The sequence below is a fragment of the Panthera tigris genome, chromosome A3 (genome assembly GCF_018350195.1).
Source record: "Panthera tigris isolate Pti1 chromosome A3, P.tigris_Pti1_mat1.1, whole genome shotgun sequence".
NCBI classification, from domain to species: domain Eukaryota; kingdom Metazoa; phylum Chordata; class Mammalia; order Carnivora; family Felidae; genus Panthera; species Panthera tigris.
In genome coordinates, this window is record NC_056662.1 from 112,674,997 (window position 1) to 112,690,561 (window position 15,565).

A 15,565-nucleotide genomic window follows, 5' to 3' on the forward strand; every position below is an offset into this window, starting at 1 on the left:
TCAAGAATGAACAGAAGAGAATATCACAGGGCGCCTGGGTGGCTCAGTAGGTTAAACATATGACTTCATTCGGCGCAGGTCACGATTTTGTGGTCCTTGAGTTCAAACCCCACACTGGGCTCTGCTCTCACAACTCAGAGCCTGGAGCCTGCTTCAGATTCTGTATCTCCCTCTCTCTCTGGCCCTCCCCAACTCATGCTCTGTATCTCTCTCAAAAATAAATAAACATCAAGAAAAAAAGAAAGAAAAAGAAAAGAAAAATCACAATGCACTGGTAGAAACTGTGACAAGTTACAGGGCAAAAGCATGTTAAGGAGATTAGCCTAAGAGGTTCAGATGCAGCGGAAACAAAAAAAGAGCTTCTGCAAGGTGCCTGCACACAGAGATAGCTCAGAGAACTGCAGACTGTTCCCTGAGCATTCACCTGATACCAAGCTGAACAGGGCAGAACACCATGAGGCCAAACTCCCCAGGACCTGTAAGGTGCAAATTCCCAATCCTGACCTGCCAAAGTCAAGACATTCAGTACAGCCCCCAGAATTAAACCCCTTTTGTTTATTAAAGTTTATTAATTTTGAGAGAGAGAGAGGGAGAGGCAGAGAGAAAATCCCAAGCAGGCTCCACACCATCTGTGCAGAACCCAGTATGTCAGATGCTTAACCAACTGAGCCACCCAGGTGCCCCCAGAATCAAAGCCCTTTAAAGAGAATAGCAAACCTGGATATCAAAATCAGGCAAGAAGAGTACATGAAAAGAAAGCTAACACACAAATCAGTTAAGGATACAGGTACAAAATACCTAAGTAAAATATTATTTCAGAAACAGAAAAGCAAGCAGAACTAATTCCAAAAATATAAGGATGGCTTTAATGTCAACAAATCTGTCTACGGAATTTCCCATGTTAGAACATTAAATGAGAATTTATCTCAATGAATGCAAAACAACTTCCAATAAAATTCATCACTTACTCCTAGTAACAAACAAAACTTTAGCCAACTAGAAATACAAGGGGATTTCCTTGTTCTGGTAAATAGGACCTACAGCAAATCCCACAACAAACAGCATACCAAAACATACAGCAAATACTACGAGGAAACTGTAGAAGCATTCCTATCAAAGTCAGAAACAAGTCTAAATGCCTATAATAGCCTCTAATAATTGATGTGGTATTGTAGTGTGCAACTAATAGGACAAAACAAGAAAAAGAAATAAAAGGTCTAAGAACTGGAAGGAAGAAACAAATCATTATTTTCAAGTAAGTGTCTACATAAATGATTGAAAAGACTGTACAAACTATTTTAAGTGATAATGTGGCACTGGTTTAGAGACAGAGAAACAGATCAATACAATATAACATAAAACTTACAAACAGACTAAAATATGGAGTTGTGCAAGGTGATGGAGGAGATATAATAAACAGGTACAGAAACAATGGACTACTTAGTGGTGTTGGAAAATAGGCATTTAACTAAAAGAATTAAAATTAGATCCCTCCAGGTGCCTGGGTGGCTCAGGTGGTTAAATGTCTGACTCTTGGGGCGCCTGGGTGGCGCAGTCGGTTGAGCGTCCGACTTCAGCCAGGTCACGATCTCGCGGTCCGTGAGTTCGAGCCCCGCGTCAGGCTCTGGGCTGATGGCTCGGAGCCTGGAGCCTGTTTCCGATTCTGTGTCTCCCTCTCTCTCTGCCCCTCCCCCGTTCATGCTCTGTCTCTCTCTGTCCCAAAAATAAATAAAAAACGTTGAAAAAAAAATTAAAAAAAAAAAAAAATGTCTGACTCTTGATTTCGGCTTAGGTCATGATCTCACATCTTGTGAGTTCGAGGCTGGGGTTAGGCTCTGTGCTGGAGGTGCAAGTGTTAGCAAAGATTTAGGGAAATGGGAACTCAATTAAATACTACTATGTACTGCTCACAGGATATATTTTATACTCACCTCTGTAAAAAGCAATTCGGCAATAGTTAGTAAGGTTCTAATGTGAAAACCCTAATACCCAGCGATTTTACTTCTCTGCTGTCATGTGCTCAAGGAGACACATACAGGTATGTTCATGGCACACCAGTAACAGTAGGAAAATACTGATATCGATAAACTGTATTATATTCATACAATGAAATATTACACAGCAGTTAAAATCATGACCCACATCTGCATCTAGCTCCATGGAGGGATCATGAAAATAACATTCACTGAAAAAGTAAATTACATGATGATACTTTGGAATACTGTTTTTTGTATGATTGTAATAACTGTCCGTGTAATCTTTTAAACATATAAAACAATGCCAGTCATTTTTAACAGACCTATGAAATCAACAAAAGCATAAAAAATTATGTACCACATTCACACGAAATTCACAACAGCGATCACCTCTTGGAAAGAAGTAGAACACTGTAAGAGAAGAAAATAAATCACTTTACTGGCCCTTTTTTTTTTTTTCCTTAGAAGACAGATGGGCAGGAGACAGACAACAAGGCTACTCAGCTCAGCTGTGCACAGTACCTACACAGGGATTTACTACTCCACCCTTTGTACTTTTCCGTGTATTTTTCTATTTTTTCAAAATCGAACTAATTTTTAAAAGCAATCCCGCAAAGGCAATTGAGAATTGAAGGCAGCTAAAACATGTTCCTTAATCACAGTGGTGCCAACAGGTGGTTCTAACAGGTATGAGGCAGGTCAGTGTCAGAAAGCACCACCATGACCAGGATGAACTCAGTCCACAAACCCTGAGCTTGCAGAAAGCCGACGTCAAGACGTGGGTGAGTAGGATACACAGAGAAATCCTACTCTGTCCTGGCTGCCAGGTCGGTCTTCTGAAAAACCCCTTTCATCATTTGAAACAAATTCTCAGATTTCACCCCAAACAAATACTCTCTGATTTCTTCCATATTTGAATCCAACTCCAGTTGACAAGCTGATCCTTAAGTTCTTTAAAAGTTTGGTGATTGTATTTTTAGGAAGTAACCCATGCCCTGAAGCTCAGCCTCTATTGCTTTTAATTCTAAAAAAGTAACTCTTAGTTATATTTAAAACCCATCCCAGCCCACACAGGGCCAACAGTGTGACTATCTCTGCCCCTTGCTTTTCTCTCCAAACAAGTTGTAGCATGTCGACCACATGTGTCCCGCGGAGAAATGTGAGTCTAACTGTGTCTTCTGTGATCAGAGACAGCAGGTGAGAAATGGCTTTGCTGTGTGTGTCTTCACAGTAATTCCCAGCTGCCCTTTGAAGTTATTCAATAACACTAAGTGATATCAGATCACAAGAAACATAGCATGAGGTCACACATCTTGGTCTAACTCTGTCTGCTCCTTGTACCAAACCCAAATAAATGCTGGGCTTGCCTCGCAAATGTCTCCAGGTCAGCTTCCTCCAAAATCCCTAATGAGCAAAAAATATTAGCATAGCATCCCCATGCCTTTTCTATCCAGCCTTATGCAATAATGAAGAATTCCACATCACCGAATTTTGTACACAGGTGAACCAAGCACCAACACATATAGTAACCCTTAGGGGGGTTGATCGTTAGGAAAAGCCACGTGAAATACTTTAGGGCTGGGTGTGTGTGTGTGTGTGTGTGTTCATGTTCTCTCTCCAAATCAGGCTATCAAGTAGCATAGGCTTTCTCCCCACTCTCTCCTACCCGGTTTGCCTTTGTAATCTACCCCCGATCCCAAGTGACAACTTAACCAAGCAGATAGTCAGATGGTTGTGCAGACAGTCTGCACCAATTATGTGGAATGCAAGTCACAAAGGTTGTGTGTGGAATTTCCTGGCTTTTTTCAGGAGTTTAATGCCTTTGTGTCAAGTACGGAGCTGCCATCTGCCTAATTCCCCAGGAGCTGTGTTCTGCAAGGTTGAGGTTCTGGAAGCCTGAGCTCAGCAGGAGTAGCTTGTTACTATGTGATTTAATTTAAAATAGGTCGTCAACTGAGGCCAAACACACTCCTCCCAATGCCATCAATAACTGTGAAATCACTCATGGAATAGAACATAATTAAGTCGTAAGTCATGTAATGAAAAACCACCAGCAGTTTTTCTGGGTTCTGTTTCTGGTCTTATTACTGTCGTTTTATTAACATTTCTTAACTTTTTTTTTTTTTAAGTCCGTGAGAAAAGAAAAGAAAACAAAGTTAAAGATCTACAGTTTAGACTATATAAACATTTAATTAAAAATAGCAAAAGGAAGAGAAAAACCAGAAAAATATTTTCAGAAAATGCTATTATATAGAAAGAATAAAAGTCTTTAACAAGTTAAAGCCAAAAACTGAAGAAAAAAAAAAAAGGACAAAAATAGACAATAAAACAGAAGAAAATGCAATTAGTAAAAAAACTTGTGGGGTAATATCCAAATTAATCAAGTCATCAAAAGAAATGCAAACTAGGGGCTTTCGGGTGGCTCAGTTGGTCAAGCATCCGTCTCTGATTTTGGCTCAGGTCACTGTTCAGGAAGTTCGAGTCCCACATCAGGCTCTGCGCTGACAACATGGAGTCTGCTTGGGATTCTCTCTCTCCCTCTCTGCCTCTCTCTGCCTCTCTCAAACGTAAATAAATGAACTTAAAAAAATAAATAAATGCCAACTAAAACAAGGAGATACAATATTTGGCTAGAAGTCACATAAAAGTATTAATACAAAGTACCACAAAGGTGGTAATAAAATGGCACAAGCCTTTTAAAAAGCAGTTTAACACCATGTTCCAAATATTTCAGTAGCCTCATTTCTAGAAATTTATTCTAACAGTAGTCAAAGAAGGAAATCACTATGCACATACATATGTCAGCTGTCCACAGCCGTGTTATGTATGCTAACGAAAAATTCAAAAGAAGCATCCAGGTTGAGTCAAGTACAGTATTACAACCATTCAAAATTAGAATTGTAATGTGACACTAAGTTTTTTTAAATGTTAATACTGTTCATGTGAATTAAAACAGGGTTTTGTTAGTTATCAATCACCTTCTCTAATAGTATAATTTTATTTTGTGCACTAATGCTAGCACGTATGTATGATAAATACAAGTTTGCGACAAATCTTTGGTTTTACAGATGAAACTATTATGCACATACAGAGTACGATTATAATTGACACCTTTAGGTTCACTGGAAGACCATCTATTTCTAAATAATAAATCTATAATGTGTTTTAATCCTATCATATTATCTTTTTCACTCATTCACACAGTAAGACCTCCCCCCTTCTATGCTAATATTATGCTAAAAACTGGATAAAAAGATGGAGGAAACAAACCTCCTGCTCTCAAGGAGATCAGAGTCCAGGAGGAAAGACATTAAAAAAAAAAAAGAAGTCATTGTACCGTTATGTGCTAGAACAAAGGCATAGAAGGCATGAGAAATGAGGGGTCCTCAATGGGTAAATGACAAATATTTTGATTTATCATATCCAAGGGACTACAAAGGATACAAAGAATTCTTAGAATGGTTTGTTTCCTTGAGGACCAATGAAATCCGCCTGCCCAAGCTCACCTACTGATGGAAAGCAGATGAAGCTTGGCTCTGGAGTCACACTGATCTGAGTCCGGACCACCCCAACCCCACGCCCTTGCTGTGTGCCCTTGGGCCCGTTGCCAAGTTTGACCTGCACTTTGGTCTTTCACTGAAACAAATACTGAGTAACAATTTCTGCATTATTTTGCACCAGGCACTGTCATATGCCCTGTGACTAGGACTGCACACAAGAAAATGCCATCTGTGCCCCATGAGACTCATTGCCCAGACAGAAGACTGACAGGAACAGTGATTATTATTATAAGCATTGTGGAAAGAGCATGGTGCACAGTGGGGGCCAGCCCATATGGGATTTAGGTTATTAGGAAAGACTTCCCTGAGATCATGAAGTTAGGATCAGACCTGAAAGCTGAGAGAAATAAGTAACACAGAGGCCTGGACCTGGAGGGTGGGGCCAAATGTTAGCAATGAAACCTGGCCACAAAGCCATTAAGAAGCAAAACGCAGGATGCCTGGGTGGCTCAATCGGTTGAGCGTACAACTCGACTTCAACTCGGGTCAAGATCTCATAATTGTGAGACGCAGCCCTGAGTCATGCTCTGCACGGACAGCATGGAGCCTGCTTGGGATTCTCTGTCCCCCTCTTTTTATGCCCCTCCCCCGCTTGTATGCGGGCTCGTGCACACTCTCTCAAAACAAATAAACATTTTAAAAAAGCAAAATGCAAATGGACTCTACTAACTCAGGAAGGGCTTTTCGTCAGAGATAATAAGTTCAGCGGGGTGAGGAAGGAATTACAACATATTCTTAAATGTATGTGTCCAGCATGCCAATCAGTACAATTGAATGGGACCAGCAAAGACCTTATCCTGTAGATGAGGAACACAACACCGAGGTCCATCGTCACCAGTGTAACTTGATGCTGCTCTAGAGGTTCTCATCAATTCAGTAAGAGGCAGAAGAGAGGTGTGCAGTGAGACAGGCTAGCTCCTACACTGCCAGCAAGACTGTCTGCGGGTACAGACTTTCTTTACCACAGTCGGCCATATTTTAGGATTAAGACTTAGAAACACTCATGTCTGTTTTATCATTCCTTTTTTTTTTTTTAATGTTTATTTACTTTTGAGAGAGACAGAGACAGAATGCGAGTGGGTTGGGACAGAGAGAGGAAGACACAGAATCTGAAACAGGCTCCAGGCTCTGAGCTGTCAGCACAGAGCCCGACACGGGGCTCGAACTCACAAGCTGTGAGATCATGACCTGAGCTGAAGTCAGACGCTCAACCGACTGAGCCACCCAGGCGCCCCAGTTTTATCATTCCTAACCTAGGAAATGCAATACCCAAACAGATCCACGGCAGGACTACAAGCAATACAGTAGCAAAAAACAGAAACATCCTATCCATAAAACAACAAATGGATAAAAGTCACGGAATGTGGTAAGTCATTAAAAACAAGGTTTCCAAGACCTTTTTAATGATATGGAATAATGCTAATGATGCTAGGCCAAATGAAAAATACATAAAAAGCTCCTCATCGCCCTAGAACTCGCTCCAATCAGCTTCGCCCCTCTATCTGTCCACTGAATTGGATCCTGTCAGAGTCAACTGTGACCTCTGGGCTACCAGGCTAGGGGCCTTCTCCTTTTCTTGGCCAAGAACAGCAGTGACCATAGTTGATCAGTTTCTTCTTCCTCATCACCGTCTTCCTTAGCTAAGATGTCACATGCCACCAGCCCCTCTATGTCTCCCTTTGTCTCTTCCTTCCTTTCTTGACCTCTGTTGAAAGTTTCCAAGGCTTGCTTGGTCCTTGGACCCTTCTCCTGGTGATCTCATCCAGTCCTAAGGCTTTGATTTCCACGGAGACTGTGCCCAAAGTTAGACCTACGCTTCATCCTCCTACATGAACTCCAGATTTCCATGTTCAACTGCCTCAAGAATAGCTCCACATGGAGATCAAACAGACTTCTGAAATTTAGCATAGCTCGATTCCCCTCCCCCCACCCCAAACTCCACATCAGGATCTTCCTTAGCATTCATCTCCTTAGAAGGCAGCGCCATTCGCCAAGTGGCTCACCGCGTGTATTAGTTTGCTGGGGCTGCCCTCACAAACTACCACAAATCAGATGCCTTGAACAACAGAAAGTCATCGTCTCACAGTTCTGGAGACAGGCAGTCTGAAATCAAGGTGGTGGAGGGGTTGGTTTCTTGAGTGATGTGAGAGAATCTGTCCCATTTCATTCCCCTAGCTCCTGGTGGCGTCAGGCGTTCCCTGGCTTGTAGAAGCTGCTATCCCTCTCTGGGTCCTCATGCCTCCCCCCTCTATGTCTGTCTGTGTGTTTCCTAAGGACACCAGTTCCACTGGATTAGCCACCCCCCTGCACTCCAGTATGACGTCCAATGACAATTTTCTCAAAGAAGGTCACATTCTGAGAAACTGGGGGGTTAGCACTTCAACAAAGGAATTGGGGCAGGGTAGTATTTCAACCCCTAACATGCAATTGTCATACGTGACTCTTCTCTTTCTCTCATACCACACATCCAAATCCATCTCAAGTCCTGTTAGCCCTGCCTTGAAATACATCCTGAGGGGCGCCTGGGTGGCTCAGTTGGTTAAGCGGCCGACTTCGGCTCAGGTCATGATTTCACGGTCCGTGAGTTCAAGCCCTGCGTCAGGCTCTGTGCTGACAGCTCAGAGCCTGGAGCCTGTTGCAGATTCTGTGTCTCCCTCTCTCTGACCCTCCCCTCTGTCTCAAAAATAAATAAACGTTAAAAAAAAATTAAAAAAAAAAGAAACACATCCTGAATCTAACCATCTCTCACCACCTTCCCTCAAACCCTTCCTCGGGCCACCTTATCCCCTGCACTCTGTGCTCCCCAGGACAGCCACATGACTCCTCTGCTCCAAACCCTCCAAGACTTCCATCTCACTCATACTAAGCCCATTTTTCTATGTCTGCACATCTCTGCCACCTTTCCCACATCATTTCCTAGAGCTCCTCAAGCACCACACTCCCGTCACACTGGCTTCCCTGTTAGTCCCCACACACGTTTCCACTTGCCCTGGGTGCACCCCACCTGTAAAGTTCGTTCTTCCCCAGATAGTCACGGATGCTCCCCACCTGTGTTCGTTCTTCCCCAGACAGAGGCTGCCTTTCCCCATCACTCAGTCTCCCTTGTGATCAGATGCTCCAACACAGCAGCCTCTGGGCCTCTATTCCCATGCTCTGCCTGTTTCTTCAGAGCATTCATCCTGACCTGACATTTAGCTATTCATTGTCTGCCCTCCCACTAAAAGATCAGCTCTACAGGGAGCTGGGCCTAGAAAAAAAGTCTGGCTTACAGATGATAATCAATAAACAATTGCTGAATGAATGAACACATGAATGAAGGCTGGAAGAAAACTATACCTAAATGCAAACATGAATTATTTACCTATGATTGGTGAAATTACGTACATCATTAATTTTTTGTTTATACCACATTACGCTTTCCAGATTTTCTAAAGTGGCCTGTTATTGTATGGCAAAAAGCAACAATACTTATTTGAAAAGAAATGTTAATTCACTTAAGGGCTTGTTTAAACATGCTTAAAATTTTAAGGGCTGTAATTTCTACAATCTAAACAATATGTGAGACAGAATACCATACACTAGACTTTATGATAACTGTACTATATTGCAACTTACGTTTTTACTTTGAAACTTATTCTTAGCACACTACAATTGGGCAATGTGTCTCGTACTATTATTAACACGTGTAATCTGTTTGAAAAGCTGACTTTTTATTTTCATCAACCAAAAATGTTAAACCAGAGAAGATTTTTGCATATCAGAGCAATAAAAAATAAGATTTATGAGGCCAAAACAACTGCCAAATTGGGAACTGAGTATCTGAAACTTGGATCAACATAAAGGGGGAAAAGACTAAGACAAAAAACATTACTCTGATTAGGGAGTGTCACCCAGTGATAAAGAGGCCACTGAAGCCAGACAACCGAAACCAAGCCCCAGCTCAGACAGCAACTAGCTGTGTGTCTTTGGGTAGATTTCTATTACCTTTTTGCATCTCAGTCTTCCTATCTGTAAAATGGGAGTGATAACAAAGAGGGGAGGGGTTTCTCTAGGGATTAATGACTATATTCAAACCACTTAAAACAAGCCTGGTTCAGAGCAGCCCTAAACAGGTGTCAGCTATTGTTATTACCCCATGTACCAAATTCATCCCACATGTGCCCCCAAAATAACCTTTAAGAAAGCTTTTGAGAAGCAGATCTTCTCTCTGGGATATAATCTTATTCCTACCCTTAGAATTTTACATTTACCGAAAACAGCCTTTCCCACTGAATTAAAAATAAGCAGCTACCTTTGTTTTCTTTCTTTCCCACACTTCATCATCCAGAGTAAAGCTGCGGTGGCCACAGCAACAGCATCATTAAGCTAAAATATTATATAACCGTTCTCCTATTTACAAACCGATTTTCTGAAGTGAATACAAAATAATAGCTACATGAGTGACACCGAGCCTTTCAGCATTACCATTTATTTTGACAGCATTCCTGAAGGTAAATTGAGAGGATTATGTGACCAGGATGGGAACACCCAGGAGGACACATACTCCAAGCCATGCCCAGAGCCTCTCCCTGCTAAAATAAAAACGCTCGCGAATGTCACTAATGCCTGAGCGTCACTGCAGAACACAGACATTTGACAGGCTGTGGACATAGTCCCTGCTACAGAGACCACAACCATTAGGCTCTCCCACCCTGAAGAGAACGACAGTTGAAGCCTCACCGTGAACACAAGGCCATTCCTCCCAATGGAAGGAAGCTGCACGGAAGATAATGCTCTTTGTAAACAATCAGTCCCCGGGCCACTAGCTCTCTTATGGTGAAATGGGATAGATGTATTTTAGAATTGAAGCTGAAATGGAACCATGGACTCCAACGGCTCAGCGAGCAGCTGAAAGGAATACCCAAAGCTCTCTTTTCAAAACCTTAATATATAAAATTAAAAACTGCTTAAAGAGCATGCTCATTTGCAACATCCTTCAAATGGAGAAATTAGTCTAGCAGCTCCTTTTACCCATAGAGTAGGCCTACCTTTCTAAATGCATTTAAATTGTCTTTTAATGTAATTGATCTCTAAAATCTCTTCTATAAACGGTAACCTCTGATCTCAAGTAAAAACTGCATCATCAGTAAACAAAATGACATTTAAATAATTATTAAAAGCAAGGAGTATTTTTCTGTTAGAAGTTGTCAGCTCTATTTCCTTCTAAAACACTACACAAACTTATTAAGTGCATGATGATAATTGGGTGTTACTCTTCCCAAATTCTTAATGCTTTTGTTTTTCAGAAAGTAAATGGTCACAGAAGTTTTTAAAGATTTAATCCAAGTAATTCTTTTCATTGTTCAAAATACGCCATGAATAACCAACTTATATCAATAATCATTTGTTTTCTTAAAAAGTAGAACTGCTAAACTTTCTAATCAATTCTGGAAAAACAGAATGAGAATAAGGCAATTTTCCACAATTCTGGAGTCAGATTTTAATAAAGCCATGAAAAATATAATAATCCTGAATTTCGCACAACTGCATGTTTAACAAATGGACCACGGAGTCATTTATTCTTAAACCACAATCCCCCTAGAAATAGCGCATTCCTAGTACCCATTTTTTGTCTTTTTCTTAGATTTCTTTCCATTGGTCGTCACCAGCTCATACTGCGATTAACAGCAGGCTTCTGTGGAGTGGGCGTGAGGAAAAGAAGAGAAAAAAAGACTGTTGTGTTCTTGATGATAGTCTCTACAGAGGGTCCCCAATAATTCCATCCCGCCACAGCAGCAAACGCAGCTCCTCCCCTTAAATCTGAGCTGGGTCTGTGACTGTTCCATCAAAGAAATGCAGAAGTACCATTCTAAGACCTCTGAGCCCAAGCATGAAAAACGTCAGGAAGCAACATTTCTTCCCTCTTGGAACCCAGCCACCATTTATGGGGAAACCCAAGCAACCACATGGAGAGACCCATATGGAAGAGAACTGAGGCCCCCAACCAACAGCCCCTGCTGAGCTCCCAACCACCACAGCCAGCATCCAACATCATCTTGCCAGCCACGTGAGTATTCTATCTTGGAAGCAAAGCCACTTGCAACCACCCAAGCTGATGTTACATGGTACAGAGACAAACTGTCCCTACTGAGCCCTACCAGACTGGAAAATCATGAGTCAATAAATGTTTGTTTTAAACCACATAGTATGAAATGTTTGTTCAAAAACCCTAGTTGGGTAATTGGTCTTGCAAAAATACACTGGAGAAACAGTCTTCCTTAAGAAGAGTCACCCTATCTCATTCCAGGGCTTCTGTTAATTCGACCATGCTCAATCACCCTGCATGAACGCTTAAAACTGTGCTTGTGTGATCAAGTCTTCTTAGTAAAAACTAGCACAGATGTGATTAATAATCCCATGAATCCTACAAAGCAGGGAAAAAGTCCAGCATAGACCTCCATATCTACACATTCTCAAGCATTGCATAGGATCAAATAAATACAAAGCCAGCTTTTAATGTTTGCCTGACCAAGTTACCAGGTACAAAAAAAAAAAAAAAAAAATCGTCCTTGATAATAATTGCCACAACTGAGTACTATTTCACAAATTGTGTTATATTTTATCACCATTTTATAAATAATGTAATAAATAAAAAACAAAAAAACATTGAATTGGATACTTCAAATGGGTGGACTATATGGTATATTACATCTCAATAAAGTTGTGTAAAACAAAATCTCCATCCCCATATAAGGCAATTCCCTTAAACAATTTATAAAGCTCAAGGAAATCTATGACAACAGATAAGCTTTGGCTACAGCTGGGCCAGTTTAAGTCATAGACTCTCAGAGTAAGGGGGAACTTCATCCAAGGATTAAAATTCCCCTACAATCTCTCTGCCTAAGTCAAGCACCTCCAATAAAGATCTCCACCCTGCCAACATCCCAGGGCTTCTTTGTACATTCTATCTTACAAAGACTTTTCCTCATATTGATTTAAAACCTATCTTCCCGTAGCTTCCATTCATTGACTCCTCCTTCCCCAGTATTTGAAGAAAGCTCTACCATACTGCCTGTGAACTCCTTCCTCCTGACTCCATATACTCATTCCTGCCACTACTCCTCATGTGGGCACTGTTTCAAGTTTCTCCATCAGCTGGTTATAGCAGGTTATAGCAGGTCTCAGTATCGAAGAGCATGAGCTTTGGAGTCAGAATCCCTTGGTGTAAATCTGAGTTCCATCTCCTACAAGCCAGATGACCTTTAGCCAGTTACTTAACCCTTTTAAGCTTCAAGTTCAACATCTGTAAAATGGGGATAGTAGAAAGAAGTCTCATCTTTTGGGGATGAGCCAGGACGGGAGTGAGTACCTAAGATAAAAATCACATATAGTCAGAATCACCCTTGCATATCTATTTATGATGGCCAACATACAGTCTCTCAAAATGTCTTTCTGCATTTGAACAGGTCTCCATTTCTTCATTTAAACACCATCTCTCTCCCTCTGCCAAGTTCATGCAACAAGTCAAGCTCATCAAGTACATGAATAGTGCAACTCCACTATAAATATAGAAGCCACCTCAATGTTAAGCAGCCAGCACAGGGTCTGGAACCCAAGAAGCCAACAAAATTCTTAGCTTTTACTATTCTATCTATTGTGACTCTAGGAGGAAAGGACAAAATCTAATCTGGTGTTTCTGAAGTGGAGAACAGGGCAGACCTACAAGTGGGCCAGTGCTAAGGCTGTTTTGTGTTTGTTTGGGTTTGTTGTTTTTTTTTTTTTAATGTCATGCCCAGGATCTCTTTTTCTGTTTTCAATTATCTCTACTTCCTTCAGTGGGCAAGATGAAGAGGGAAAACCCACAAGAGCACCTGGAGAAGAGAGCCTGGTCCTACCCTTCCAGGTACCCCCACCTAGTGCCTATCGGCAGCTGTGTTCGCCATTCAGCTGGAAGTACTCATCCTAATTCCCAGACAGCTCTGACTCATCCTCGGAGGGCAGAAAAGGAGAAGGTGGTTTTGCTGACTCCACCCCGCTGAACGTTAAACACACACATTTTCTATTCACCACTCACAGATGCCTGCCCTATCACCTGCACAAATGTAATTACCTTATTAACTAAAGCTTTGCATTTGTTCAAGACTAGTTAGTGGAGTCACCCAGGTGCACTGTTGAAAACTAAAATTAAATATATCCCACCACACAGCTGTATCACTACATGGTTAAAAAGCTGAAGGGCTATTTCTTTTTTTACATAACAATTATAGTCATTTGCCTGGTCAAACCATTCAACGACCGAGGGGGATTTCCCACCTGTGACTGATGACAACCTCTGACCAGATGGCAGGGACCACAAGCCACTGGGAGGACACGTCTCTCTGCCATACCGCCATACCCAGCTCTGCACAAACGTCTGAGGCTGTAGGAGGAAACGCCTTAAAAAGACCATTAATACAAGACACTTTTTTCCTTTCACTACTTATTTCAGGGAGGAGAAAATATCTGCATTTCTGATAACCAGTGTTCGGTGGCATTCTGCCACACAGTCACCTGACCAAGCCCTGGGCGACACGAAGCTATCACCAGATCCGTGTCACTGCCTCAACCGCTTCTAGCAAAGTCTACATGACGAGTGGCAAGGGAACACACGGTGCAGTGCACTTTCGCAGAAACCATGAAGTAGACTGTTGTCAGCTTGGTGGCTGAGCCCAGTCAAACCTACTGAGTACATACGGGACTGAGCCAGATCCTAATTTACACTGAGTTCTTCATTCCACTTACTGGTTACTCTTTAGGCAAGACATTTCCTCTCCTCATATTTTAACACCAAAGGAAGGACAACCCAATGAAAAAATACATGTAGCAGGAGAATTAGACCCCACCTGTATCAACATTATATAACCTTAGGCAAGGGCTATAAGTGTGGTCCATGGACTTAGTGGCATACATCACCTGGGATCTTACTAGAAATACAAGCTCTCATGCCCTGCCTCAGACATGTGGAACCCAACAATCTGCTCTACCAGGCACTCCAGGTGATTCTGATGCATGAAAAAGTTTGAGAGCCACAGCCATATTTGAGAGTCACTTGTCTTAAGGTACCATGAGCTGTGCAAAAGGCATCTCTGGGGTGACCAGCATTCCATTAGCTGCCAAGTAGTATGGTACTTGGGGCAAAAGGCAGAATCTGGCAATCCCATAATATCACCAGGGTCATGGACATTCTGCATAGTAAGCATCACGGGCCAAGTACAAGGCAGTTCAGGGATTGAAGGTCAAGTGACAGGAAGGATGGGTGGTCATAAAGCACAGATACTGTCCTGACCTGTGGCTTGAAAGGTAATAACACTGCCAACTTCAGAATAGTCTGCACCAATGGGCAGCTATGACTTGTTCTCAAAATTGTATAGAAGGTTAAATCCTCCCTTCAAATGCAATTTTACAATGAAAGTATATGAAACAGAAAGCAGGGGTGAGTGTTTGAGCACCCCTCCTCCCTCACCTTGCTTCTCCTCTCACCTCTTCCCCTTGGCAGCCCCTGACATACTTCAGGAGAAACCTGAGGGCTTCTGAGAGCAGTCTGAAAGGCAGAGTCTACTTATTAAACACACTGATTCCTGAGCCCCACCGGACCCACTGAATTAGAAGAGCTGGGGATGAGCCCTGAGGACCTGTATTTTGCAGTTTCTCCGGGTAATCCTGATGACCAGCCCATTAGAACCTCTGAGCAGTATGTGTCTCAGATGAGGGCCCTGAGGTTTTATATCAGAATCATTTGGGGGAGCTTGTTAACCCTGCATATTTTTGGGCCCTTTCCAAGCCCTAGTGACACTGGCTCTCCAGAGCCCAGGCATCTGCAGAGTCAGGGTGGTTCGTATGTGCATCAGGTGTGAGAAGCCCTGTAGCCTGAAGCCAGAGAACAGACTCCATCCCTCTTATTTCCTCAGCCCGCACCAAAGGGTATAGTGTATCCATCTCCCCCACCCAATCTCTTTCAATCTCTCATGCTCTTACCTGAAAATATCAAGAGAACTTATCCTTCCTGATCTC

The 15,565-nt window shown here is 42.1% G+C and overlaps 1 protein-coding gene across 7 annotated transcripts in view; it reads right to left on the reverse strand.

Moving 5' to 3' along the window:
• LTBP1 (latent transforming growth factor beta binding protein 1) overlaps positions 1-15,565 on the reverse strand; it is a 398,718-nt gene that overhangs the window by 357,794 nt on the left and 25,359 nt on the right. For 3 of the 7 annotated variants that reach the window (XM_042982192.1, XM_042982191.1, XM_015537646.2), the window contains exon 1: positions 5,483-5,499. The exons of the other annotated variants lie outside the window; for them this stretch is intronic. The gene's annotated coding sequence lies outside the window, so the exon portion shown is untranslated. Of the gene's footprint in view, positions 1-5,482; positions 5,500-15,565 lie in introns of those variants that run through there. 7 annotated transcript variants of the gene reach the window in all.